Below are 13,907 nucleotides of genomic sequence, written 5' to 3' on the forward strand. Positions count from 1 at the left end.
GAGTCGTCTCTGGAAGTCGTGGTGACGAGTCCTCTGCCCGGGCCATTCATAGATACTGTGATGATTGACGATGTTAGAGAAACTAGTAAGGAGGGAGATTCTCTACATAGAAGACGATGACATTCCTCAACTTAACAAACTTCTCAATCTCTTGAGTTAGTTATACCAACCAAGGACGATGCCTCGACGCTCTGAGGGGAGCTTGAAATGGTATAAAATGCCAACTCCCATTTTCGTATCTTGATCACTGTGCCTGGTATTATGGGGCTGAGTATCGTGTCCTTGTCATCTTCGGTTGATGAGCAACCAACAACCAGTACTGCATTTGCCGCAGCTGCTTCTCACCCTTCAACACCATCAGTTTCATCTCTTTCTTTACCAACTCTTCCACCAACAACTGCTACATCATCTCTATTGGCCTCATCTGTCTGAGAAGGGGATGTTTCTCTCCCCCAGTCCTCAGTTCATGGGAATTTGGGGCAAAATTATGCTGTCCCCTTAGAAGATCCACAAAGGACGAGAAACGTTACTCTCTCAGTCTTTCCTAGATGCAATTTGTTGTCCCCGCTGGTGGAACTTGCTAACTATCTGAAGCAATTGGCTTTAGAGAAAGATTGAGAAAAGATACAGGCTCTCTCAAGAGAGTGCTTATTGAACAATGCTATGCACAACACCGCAGCAGTATACTCTTCACTTCCTTCGTCATGTTTTCTATCTTTGATTTAGTAGTATTTTGATTTTGCCTTTCTTGTTTCGCAGGCCAATTCCTTTGCTTTCGAGGGTCTCCAAATGTTGATTCGGGAAATGGAGGAACTTATCTCCGAGCGATATCAACTTTTACCCAAGCGGGAATAAACTATTGTTCGCCTCTATGAACTAGAAGCCAAAGTTGATGAGGTTGTTGTGTTAGAGGTTCATTTGCAACAAAGAGAGCAAGAAGTGGAGACCTTTAGCCAATAGATTTCCCCGCTGAGGGTTCAATTTGAAGAGGCTAGAGTTAAATGGGCTGAATTCCATAATGTTGTTCTTGCTGCATCCGATCGTGAGGCTACCTCTGCTGAAAGATTAAGCAACTTGGAGGAAGCCTTGAACTCCAAAACTGAAGAACTTGCTACCGCCGTTGTGAAATATGACCAATTGGAGGAGAAGTATAAGAATACCATTGAGCATAATAGAATTTTCAGCTTTATTGTCCGCGAACTCGACGTTAGCCTCAAGTCCACTAGATCCGCCCAAGAAAAACTTTCTGCAAGGTTAACCAACTCAAAGAACAACTCAAGCGCTAAGCGGCTTCCTTAGTTGTTGAAAAAACATATATTATGTACAACATGAGGCGAAAAAACTTTAAAGAGGCTAAAGCGGGTGTCATTACCTTTGATGCCGAAATTGCTAAGCCCGCAAGCTAGAGTCAGCTGCTAAAATGGGTCTCTTGGCAAAGCCTGATGCTTTCGGCTCTTCTGGTGTTGGTTCCGAATCCCCGGGAACTAAAGAGGAACCGGAGGGCAAAGATGTTGAAGGCCAAACTGATGAGGGCCAAGATATTGAGCCAGTGGCGGATCTACCCACTTCCCCTGGGGTCGCAGATGCTTCTCTTCCTCCGGGTTCCGGAGATGCAACAGTTTAGCTTTTCCTTTCTTTTCCCAACTTTTTTGCTTGTGCTGTTTTGGCACATTTATTATGAATAAAAACATCTTTTGCTCAAGTATTGCATGAGTCTTTCCGCGTTTTTTTGCTTGAACATTTATGCAAGTTTTGATCTTTGCATTCTTTCTTGCTTAAGTGTTTTTGCGCAAGTTTCACTGTTTGTGTCTAATTATGCAAGGCTTTGGGTATATTCCCCTGAAAGCATTTGGATTTCGGGCACAAATTCTTCCGAAATCAATCCTTTACCGTGAGGATTTTTATAAGAGAGGGCCCTCTTATGTTTACGGTGCTTTTGAAGAGGACGTCTCATGTTCATTATGACACTAGCATTTAAAGTACTTGTTTAACTTTTAAATGACAAAATCAATTCATCGGTTAGACAAGAAACAATATAGAAATAAAAGGACTTTACTTTATTCCTTCCATTTTCAAAAAGTACATAAACATTCGTTATGCTAAAAAGAAATTGCCATTTCTTGTGGCTAACTTGTATAATTTGTTTCTAGGGGGCTAGCCGTGCAGTCCTCGGTCCCGATGATATAACTATGTTTCTGGTTTTCATATTCTGGTCGATGTGGATGCCATTGTTACCATATCCTCATATCATCCATCCCCAGTGTTCGAATGTGAATTGGAACACTGGAAGTTTTGCACCTTCGAGGACTTCAATAATAAATTGCTAGATAATCTTCAGTTCGGTAACAAACTTCACTTCCCCTTAGGAATTTATGCTATCGAGCCAAAGACTATCTAACAATCCCCTAGTGGTTTGCACTTGCGAACGGTTGGGTAATCTTTGTTCGGTAGCAAACTTAACTTCCCAGTGGGAACTTTGCTACCGAGCAAAGATTATCTAACCGCTCCAAAGTGGTTCTTTGCTTTTGTGCCTTGCCATTAAAAGGTCTTATTACTTGTTACATCTCGTGCGTTTAACAAATTGACGCCATTATATACATTTGATATGGTATTTTGAGTGGAATATTTTTGTAAAATAGTTTGAAAAAACTATATGATTTTATATAGTTATTAATATTACTACTTTCGAATATGCTTTAAATTATACACATAATATGAGAAAGTTTATGAGATTTTCTTTATTGTAAAGATAGAAATTATTTTCTCACAAGAAAAGAATGTTATCTTTTTACCATTTTAAGAATTAAGCATACAAAAATGTTTACTCTTTATATGAGATTAGGAAAATTAGAAGTTGAGAAGATATGTGCATTTTTTTACACAGATATTTTAATGAAATAGTAGTGTGTGTATTGATTTTATATGGTACCACATGACCATAATAGTAAGGTGTATAAAGTATATTAAAAGTGAGTAGTACTTTAAGTAATTTGAGATAATTCTTAATTAAGTAGATGAAGACTGGATAAAGATTAACCCCCACGTGGCAACACCCCATCCCCATTTATGACTCTTTAAGTCATTATATAGGTGGAAATATTAGAGATGTGAGATTTGGCAAGATTTAATAACGTGAGTCACCTATCCTTTTAGTAAAAGAAAACTATTATAATACTTAAGGAGCTTGAAAATCACACCTCCATTCTTAAAGACATGTAAGATTTCAAGGATTTTGCAAGAATGGAAATATTTGTAAGTTTCTGCATTGTGGATTTGGTGAGGAAAATACTCCTAGCAATGTTGAGTATTTTGATGAGATTTTGCGTGTGAAAGCTTTACAACAACGGCAAGGATTTTGCAATTATAAGGGGTACGGTGCAATCTTTCTCAAGGATATCATAAGGATTTTTCTCTACTTTGATCCGGTGTTACATGTTCTTCGCAAAAGACTTGTGTTAGAGGAATTGTCAAGAGAACCAACTCAGGTATGTTAAGGCTAATCCTTCTTTCTTTTGGCATGATCCAAGTAACGATACGTAAATGTAATATTATTCCATAAGTGGTTCTACTCTTGGTAGTTAAAGATGTTTATGTTATTCATTCCCGTAAATTGATATTCAAGCATGTCTAAGTATGTATCTAGTTCCCTATTGAGGTATTTGATAAAGATGTTAATGTTCATAATATAGTAATAAATGCATCTCCATGCATATGCATTTACCATCGAGCTACGATCGGTTGGGCAGTTACATATTTATCATCGTGCTACGGCTGGTCGGGCAGTCATGCATTTACCATCGGGCTACAGCCGATCGGGCAGTTACCACCGGTTGGGCAGTTATGTATCATTATTTACCACCGGTTAGGCAGTCATACATTTACCACCGTGCGACGGCCGGTGGGGCAGTTACCACTGATCAGTTGGGTAGTCATGCATCATAAGATATGGATAATAGTCTCAAAGAGAAACATGGTATATATATGAGTATAATAAGCATGCATATATGGTGGCACATCAGAGATTCAGGTTGATTCCTATATATCCTTAATTAATGTTGACTTGCTGTTATCTTTCAATTCTAACTTACATACTCAGTACATTATTCGTACTAACGTCCTTTTGTTGGGGATGCTGCATTTATTCCTACAGGCATAGATAATTAGTTTGGCGATCCCTCATAGTAGATGAGATTGGCATTCAGCGAAGGATTGGTAAGACTCCACCTCATTCGGAGTGCAGCTGTGTCTATGAGTCATCGTGTTAGAGTTCTGCTACAGACTTATGGGTAGGCCGATGCCCTATCCCATTTGATGTCAAATAATCTTAGAGGCTTTGTAGACAAAGGTTCATTTTGTACAGTATGTCAGAGGCCTTCACGACCCATATGTATTCATGTTTTAAGAAAAATGGTTCAGTGAAACAGTATTTTCCACTTACAGTTGTACATTATGATTGTGGCCATGTGGGCGCATGATAGTTACGAAAGGAATGAGTTCAGCTAACTCGACCTATGTATGTTCTAGTTTTGGTCGAACGATCTTGAGTTATAGAGTGATTTCGCTGGGGCCAGTACGACATCGGGTGCCAGCCACGCCTCCCCAGGTTTGGGGCGTGACATTACTGTTGTTGAAACCTTCTTCGTAGTATGCTTTCCATTGTTGCCTCATTAAAAACCTTGCCAAGAAAACCCAATTTGGACAAAAACTGGACAAGGGGAAAAAAGTGTAGCACATACTTTCAGTATATGTGATGTTCGTTAGTGGCGAACGCAAAATACATACTTAAATATGCTCACTAATCGAATATAGTATAATATAATATCGTATTCACATGGATTGGATTTAAACATCGTTCTTGTAGTTTCTAGGTTGATTGCTATTCAAGATGATCAACAATTGATATTTATTTGATTAAGAACTAAAGTTAACTAAGAATCTATGGTTATTGACTAATGACAATCGAATAAGAAGCAAGCAAAGATGGTAATCAGTGGGAGAAAACAGGATTTTAATAGGATAGGTGCAAGACAATTGTTTGGGATCTAACTCTAGATAATTCACTTCTAATGTTCAATTGAGTCTCTCGAATTCACTCAATTATTAGTTCACACGTTTAGTAGATACTCCTCTCTCGATTAAGTCTCAATCTCACAAGATGAACCAATTTAAGCTCTGTGAAGATATGCAAGAATTCGTGGTAGATGGTCTTTAGGAGAACCTCTCTCAATTATCCTCCTAACCCGGTTTAGTCAACAATTCAACTAGACTCTTTCAATTACTAAGAAGAATTAATGAATTCAACTAACAAAATATAATGCAAAGATATCACAAATTATGCCTCTCTCAATTACATGAACAAGTGAATATAGATGCAACAGTTAAATCATCCAAAACGATTTAATACATAAACTATAGTTATAATCCACAAACAATCATCAACACACCAAATCCATTAAACCCTAAAGAGAATTACTACATAGACATGGAGCAATACCTCACAAATATGTTTAAAGTATAGAAAAACATAAAATCATCCAAACTCGTATCTTGAGTGAGGATTGAATGATGAATTCCTTGTGATTTTTCTTCTCCAACTCTTCCTTAGCCTCCTTAGGTCTAAGATGTGTCAAAAGTTCAGAAAATAATATTTTCCCATGTATTTATACCAAATAGGGTCAGGCCCAGACGAAACCACCTTCTCCTAGCCAAAATAGGAAAATTACTCTATAAAAATTGCACAGGTGCACCGGGTGGGGAGACGCACCGTGCGGGGCTTTAGTGAGGATTATTAGGAAGCTCACCAATTCAACAAGCAGCAAAATTACACTGCTGCGTTGCACTATGCCTTGCACCCTGTGTCGCACTAGTGCAAATTTCTCAGAGTACGACCCAAATCTTGCATTTTGAGTCCTCTACCCCCGAACACGATCCTGACTTAATCCCTTTGGCTTTTACTTAAGCTTCAAAGCTCCAAATAGCTCGAATTAACTCCGCAATATCTACATAGCTTGAAATCATTCATACAAGGCATAAAACACACACTAAGTTCAAAACACTACCAATTAAAGCTCATAACAAGTGAAGTGCAGTGAATTAGAGTGCAATAAGCGACTAAAATACGTAATTATAGCCTATCATCAGTCAACAATAATTTCTTTTAAGGTGTGCCACATTCCAGATGTTTGGCAACTTTTCTCCATCCTGATTTTCCGACTCATATGAACCGTTCCTGGTGACAACTGAAACTCGGTAAGGGCCTTCCCATGTTGGACCTAGCTTTCTTGTGTTGAGTTCCCGGGTGTTTTGGGTTACTTAGGACCAAGTCTCCCACTTTGAAATTACGGAGGTTGGCTCTTTGATTATAATATCTTTCTATTCTCTGCTTTTGGGCTGCCATTCTTATATGCGCCAAGTTCATGCGCTCATCGAGTAGCTCCAAGTTGACAAACATTTCTTCGTTTTTTGTCTCTTCACTTGCTTGGAAATATCTCAAGGTAGGCTCCCCTACTTCCACCGGGATTAAGGTTTCTGCTCCGTACACAAGGGAGAAATGAGTTTCTCCTGTGCTCGATTTGGCCATTGTTCGGTATACCCATAACACTCAAGGCAACTCCTCAGGCCATTTACCTTTAGCTGCTTCCAACCTCTTTTTGATATTTTGTATAATCACTTTATTCGTCGATTCTGCTTGACTATTTGCGCTTGGATGATAGGGAGAAGATGTGATTCTTTTGATTTTCAAGTCTTCAAGGAACTTTGTGACATTTACGCCTATAAATTGTGGCTCGTTATCGCATGCTATCTATTTTGGGTATTCTAAATCTGTACATTATGTTCTCTCATAAGAAATCCACCACCTTACGTTTGCCGATCTTCTGATAAGGACATTCTAACCCACTTAGAAAAATAATCAGTTAAAATTAAAAGAAATCTTACCTTACTAGGAGCTAGCAGCAGTGGTCTGACAATATCTATCCCCCACTTCATGAACGACCATGGAGATAGAACTGAATGCAATAGTTATGCTGGTTGGTGTACTAGTGGTGCATAGCATTGACACTAATTGCATTTTTGTGCGAAAGCTTTGGCGTCTTGTTCCATTTGGGGCCAATAATATCCTGCCTTTACGAGTTTTAGTACAAGAAGTTTGCGCCCGAATGATTTTCACATATCCCTTCATGGACTTTTCGCATAACATAATTAGCTTCGGAGGCTCCCAAGCATTGGGCCAGCGGGCCTTGGAAAGATTTCCTGTACAATTGGCCTCCTTTGAAGCTATATCGTGTTGCTTTGGCGCGCAGTGCCCGGGATGCCTTGGAGTCTTTGGGAAACTTCTTGTGTTTGAGATAATCAATAATCTCATTCTTCCATTCCCAGACCAAATTAGTCGTATTCACCTTATAGCAGCTATCTTCATCCAGAACCGAGTGCATGAGCTGTACTACCGTCCCGAAATCTGATCCCTTCATTTTCATTGATGAACCGAGGTTCGCTAATGCATACGCTTCTGCATTTTCTTCCCTCGGGATATGCATAATTGACCACTCCCAGAATCGAGCAAGTAGAGCCTGAACCTTCACTACGTATTGTTGCATGTGCTCCTATTTGGTTTTAAAGATCCTGTAGACCTGGTTTACTACCAGCTGGGAATCACATTTGATTTCTATGACCTCAGAATCTAGTCCCCGGGCCAATTTGAGTCCTGCAATTAAAGCTTCATACTCTGCTTCGTTGTTATTCAAAGGGGCCGTTCATATGGCCTGCCTTAGGGTTTCTCCCGAATGCGTGATTAATACTATGCCAAGCCCAAACCCCTTTACATTGGAAGCTCCATCCGTAAATAAGGTTCAAGCTCCTGATGTCGATTGTGACACCATCACTACTTCTTTGGTTGCTAGAGGCAGCAATCCCGGACTGAAATCGGCCACAAAGCCGGCCAAAACTTGTGACTTAATCGCAGTCCTAGGTTTATATTCTATGTCAAATTCACTCATTTTGACGGCCCATTTGGCCAACCTACCTGAGAGTTCGGGTTTGTGAAGGATATTCTACAGGGGAAATGTGGTCTCCACAGCTATCAGGTGACATTGGAAGTAAGGCCTTAGCTTCAGAGCGGTGACTACGAGAGCTAAGGCCAGCTTATCCAAATGCAGGTAGCGAGTTTTTGCTCCCGTTAAAATTCTACTAACGTAATAAATGAGAGATTGCATACTTTTGTCCTCATGAACTAAAACGGCGCTTACTGCTACCTCCGAGACTGCTAGGTAGATTAATAATTTTTCACCTTCCTCCGGCTTTGATAATAACGAAGGGATTGACAAGTACATTTTCAAATCCTTCAAAGTCTGCTGGCATTCCAGGGTCCATTCCAAGTTTTTTTTCTTTTTGAGCAGTGCGAAAACGGTGGCATTTCTCTGATGACCGGGAAATGAACCTGCTCAATGCATCGGGAAAATTCATTAACTCGTGCCCGACCGTTGCATCAATCATTTGATCGATGTTTGGCAGCGGGAACGAGTCCTTTGGGCACTCCTTATTCAAGTCCTTATAGTCTATGCACATGCAAAATTTATTGTTCTTCTTAGGAACTACTACTATGTTAGCTAGCTAGTCTGGATACTTTACCTCTCGGATCGAACCGATATCAAGTAAGTGAGTTACCTCTTCTTTGACGTATTTATTTCTGGCCTTTGCAATAGGGCATTTCTTTTGTCTTACTGGATGGATGTTGTGATCCAAGCTTAACTTGTGTATGTCCACTTCCGTAGGGATAACTATAATATTCGCATGCGACCACGCAAAATAATAGGCATTAAATTTAAAAAATTCAATAAATCCATACCTGAGCTCGGGGTACAGTGCTATCCCCAAGTGGAACTTCCACCCCAAGAACTTTTCAAATAATACAACTTGCTCAAGCTCTTCCACTGTGGACTCTGTTGCGTCCGTATCTTTTGGTACCTGGAAATACCTTGGCACCTGATAAGATTCTGATGCCTCTTCCCCCTGGTTGACTTTACTTGATTAGAGATTAGGCACCAGTTCCTATAATTTCTATGCCGCATGTTCCTTCCCTTTGCTACTAGAGACCGAAATTGTATTCATCTCCCTTGATGCCGATTGATTGCCTTTAATATGTTTAACCCCCCAGGAGTTAGGAATTTCAGCAACTTATGATACGTTAAAGGCACGACTTTCATCTCATGCAACCACGGTCTTCCCGGAATAATGTTGTCGCCTATGTCACTGTCCACAACCTCGAAAAGGATCATCTTCATCACCCCCTCGGCATTTGTGGGCAGCAGGATCTCTTCTCGAGTTGTCACGCTTGCGAGGTCGAATCCGGCGAGGAGTTTTGTGGCCGGAATGATGCTTCCGGTAAGTTTGGCTTGTTCCAATACCCTCCATTATATAATATTGGCCGAACTCCCTGAATCCACCAGAACACATTTGATTTTAAAATCTAATACGTTTAGAGAAATTACCAATGTGTCGTTGTGCGGTTGTAACAATGCGTCTGTATCTTATTCCGTGAAAGTAATGTTATCTTCAATGACTTCTCGGAGTCTTTTACTGTGGGTTACTGATACCTTCGTCTTTTTTGCCATCGAGAAGGTAACCCCGTTAATCTCGTCCCCCCTCTTCCCCCCCCCCCCCAAAAAAATATTATCTTGATCATCTAGCGCGGGGGATCATCTCCTATTTTTAAGGACTCTGTGCTATCACAATTGTGACCGTAATAGTTTTTGGCCCGGTCACTTAAGAATTTCCTGAGATGACCATTTTTCAGTAGTGTCGCCACCTCTTCATGCAGATGCCAACAGTCCCCAGCTGATGGCCATTCACACCTTAAATTAGGGTCCCTCTGGCTGGAATCGGATCTCTTCGGCTTCGAGAACCGTGCTTCTTTAATGTTATTCATTGCCGATACCAACTCTACTACACTAACATTAAAGTTGTATTCTGATAGCCTGGGATAGGAAGGATCTCGAGAACCTGACGTTTCTTTGTCATGCAATGATCTGTTGTTCCGACCGCGATCAATTCTTCTATCAGTAGCGAACCTGTCTACTGTCCGGAAACCTCTATCGCGTCCTTCGGCCCATTCGTAGGGCAAAAATCGGCCCCTCGAAGATCGTCTATTTGTGTCGAAATCGTCTTTTGATTTTTCTTTATTCTTCTCCCAAACTTTAGCCGACACCGGAAAACCAATCTGATCATCCTCAATCCTTATCTTCGACTAGTGCCGGTTGTGTACATCTGGCCAAGTCATCGCTTGGAATTCGAGCAAGCTTACCTTCAACTTCTGAGAAGCATCGGAACTTCTCGGATTCAAACCCTTGGTGAACGCTTCAGCCGCCACTCATCCGGGACAGCCGAAAGCAACATCCTTTCCTTCTGGAATCGGGTTACAAATTCCCCAGCAACTCAGACTCTCCTTGTGCAATTCTGAATATGTTAGCCTTCCGGGCCTACACCTTTCTAGCTCCGACATGAGCCTTAATTAATGAATCCACGAGCATCTCAAAGGAATCTATGGAATGCTCGAGTAACAGCGAATACCACGTCAAGGCTCCCCTCGTGAGAGTCTCTCAGAATTTTTTCAGCAGAACAGATACGATCTCATGGGGAGCTAAATCATTCGCCTTCACCAACGTTGTATAGGTGGTAATATGCTCATGAGGGTCCGAAGTCCCATCACATTTTGGCACGTCGGGCATTTTAAACCGCTTCGGGATTAATTCTGGTGCCATGCTCGGTTTGTACGGTAATTGAGTGTACTTCTTTGAGTCTGGTCCTTTTAGCACCATGGTGCACCCGAGATTTGGTCCATGCGGGCGTTCACTTCCCTCATAAACCGTAAGAGTTCGCTTTTGAAGGGATCGCTTTCGTTGTTGTGACCAGATCCACTCCCCCGGCCCTATCAAAGCTGACCTCATCCCTCAGGGTGTTGTTGTCGACCTTCTGGCGTTGGTTGATTTGCGGAAGCAAGAGGAACTGGACCTTGACCATTCGCGTTATTGTAAGCACCCGATAACCTCTACTTTAGTTCTGTCATAACCTTATCCTGCCGTGTGAGATGGCCTAGAATGACCTCTTGTTGCTCCTGCAGGACCCTTACCGCTTCAACAACATGCTGCTCCTCAGCATCATCGGGAGTCGCCTACCGAACATGTCGCGGGTACCGCCTGCCGTGGACCGGCGTGGCATCGTTCCCCTCATTGCGAGTATCGCTTTGAATCCTCATGCTGAGGCTGGTCTCCTTGGGCCTCAAGATTGTATGTGTTGTCAACACCATTATTTGCCATTTTTTGCTAAGAACAAATAATGAAAACACGTTAGTAAAAGAGGCAAGGACCAACTAAATTACACGATTGTCTAGGCCCCCCGGTGGGCGCCAAACTATTTACCCGTAAAATAGTACAGTTGAATATATACGTAATTTCTAGACAAGTGAATTAATTTGATCCTGAAATAATAAGAGAATTGAGTAAATATACGATACTTCGCTTTGAGATGAAGATGAAATAGCAGAAATAGTAGTTCCGGGAGGAGGGCTTTCGGGCACAACAGTAATGAAATCAAAAAGCAAGAAGATAAAATTGTATAAAGTTTTGATAGATTATAGTGTAAGTTTGCTAGAAATTTGTGTCTTTTACAATGATAATAGAGCTCACTATTTATACACCTAGAGAATATGGTCCTAGGATCATGCCCCTCTTTAATGTCAATTATGAGGGCCATTGAAGAATGTGTAACAGCGGGCATGAATGAATTTTTTTTATAACGGACAATGTACTAAATGTTGTAGAATATTCTCCATTAAATGCAACTGGGTGGTAGATATTTATTGCATCTTCATGAGTACCATTCCTTCCGGTAATAGACGGAATAGTTATCTCCGCGTGTCACTCCCATATGCAATCACTTAACATAACATATTTTACCTTATACAATGTATCACGCATGTATCTCACACACGAGTATACATGGATATACGTGTGATTACATTTGATACATATGTGATACACAAATGATACGCAGTGTGATACACATATAGTAATTTTTTTCATTTCCATCTTCTACTTTAAACTTTCAATTCAAACCACTCAAAACTCTGTAAAAATCGCACGGTATAGCCAGTTTTCGAACGGGTCATTCAAAAATAACCAGCGTTTACGAAGTTAATGAAATAGCCACTATTTTGCTGCAACAGAGACCGGTCCAGCATAATATACTAGAGTTCGGTGCACCTGTGTATGAACTCTAGCATATTATGCTGGACCGTTATACTTTGCTGACTCCAGTATAATATATTGGAGACTGGAGCATCGGTGCTCCAAACTCCAGTATATTATGCTGGACAATTGTACTTGTTGGAACTCCAGTATATTATGCTGGAGTTCCAGTATATTATGCTGGAGTTCCAACATACTTATCCTGGAACTCCAGTATAATATGCTGGAGTTCAAGCATACTTATGCTGGAACTCCAGTATAATATACTGGCGTATTTTCCGGGTTTTGAACAGTGTTTTCGCTCAGATTTATCTTTATATAAAAAGTTGCTAAATTTCGATTACTTTTGAAACTGAGCTATTTTTGAACGACAAGTTGTAAATCTGGTTATTTTTGAATTTCTCCCCAAAACTCCACCAAGTCATCCCAAAATTCAGATTCCTTAAAATGTACCCAGTATATTCCAACAACACCCGCTCAAAAGAAAACAAAATTTGACTTCTTTTTTTTTTTTTTGCTACAAATATCTATTTGACTGATATCGGTAATATTATATAAATGGACTAATTTCCCGTATTATTATTAGAGGAGATTGATCATTGATTTGGCTACGTTCCCAGGTTATTTTGGTCATTTCAAAATCTGGTTCCAGCTGTCCGTTACTTTCCTAACTTGGACTATTTTGAGTATTTTCAGTTGGGTGCGATAATTTATACTATCAACTAAAAATGGCATCGGGCTCAGTTAAATGCTACGTAGCCCGATGCTCTCTCCAACCCACAAAACACGTACTGTAATTTCAATCTCCTGCTTCTCCCTTGTCTTATTACTAAGTTTTTATAAGGTCTCGAAGTTTGTTCACCTTGTCCCCTAGTCATTTGGCTTTGGACATATAAACATAAACAAATGATTTTCTCTTTGTTTTTTTACTATTATTTAAATTGAATCGTTATTGTCTTAGGTTAATCATAATTAATGAATTAGGGGGAAGTAATTGTGTGATCTAAACTTTGTTAAGTAGGTCATTATCATTAGATATATCCCTAATTGTATCCTAAATTTTAGAAGCCGCAAATGCGTGCAATCTGTCATTAGTATCTGTCGTCCGAATCATTCTAGGTTAATCATCCTGTAATATAGTTTATTAGTCAATTTTATGAAATAATGTACCATATAATCAGGTGATCGATACGCCCAAAAAAAATATCATGCTCAATATTTTCTCAAAAGCGTAATAATTTCTCCGATTAAGTGATAAATTGATGTGTTTTGTGCCAATGCACTGCACAAATGCTCTGCTTGGGCAAAATTTTAGAAAACTTTAAAGAAGTGTTTAGTAGGCTGTCTATATAAAATTTCTAAGTGCTTTAAAGTGAAGCATTTTTAAAAATTTAAATATTATTTAAGGTTTAAGTAATTTTCTATTGAAAAAAATATAACACAAACTGCTTTGCATGGTCAAAGGGCTCTTAAATTTCATGGGGCAGAATCTAGTTTTATGTTAAAACTGCAGAACAGCACGCGGGTCTCTAGAAAGAGAACGTGTAAGAGAGACAGATAATCATACCTAATTAATTATGATGATTACTTTTATCTTTATCCTATGGACCGACGAAATATTATGGAGGGGCAAACATCAAACTTTCTGGCATACATTGCCCTACATTT

Source organism: Nicotiana sylvestris, chromosome 2 (assembly GCF_000393655.2).
Source record: "Nicotiana sylvestris chromosome 2, ASM39365v2, whole genome shotgun sequence".
Classification (NCBI taxonomy): domain Eukaryota; kingdom Viridiplantae; phylum Streptophyta; class Magnoliopsida; order Solanales; family Solanaceae; genus Nicotiana; species Nicotiana sylvestris.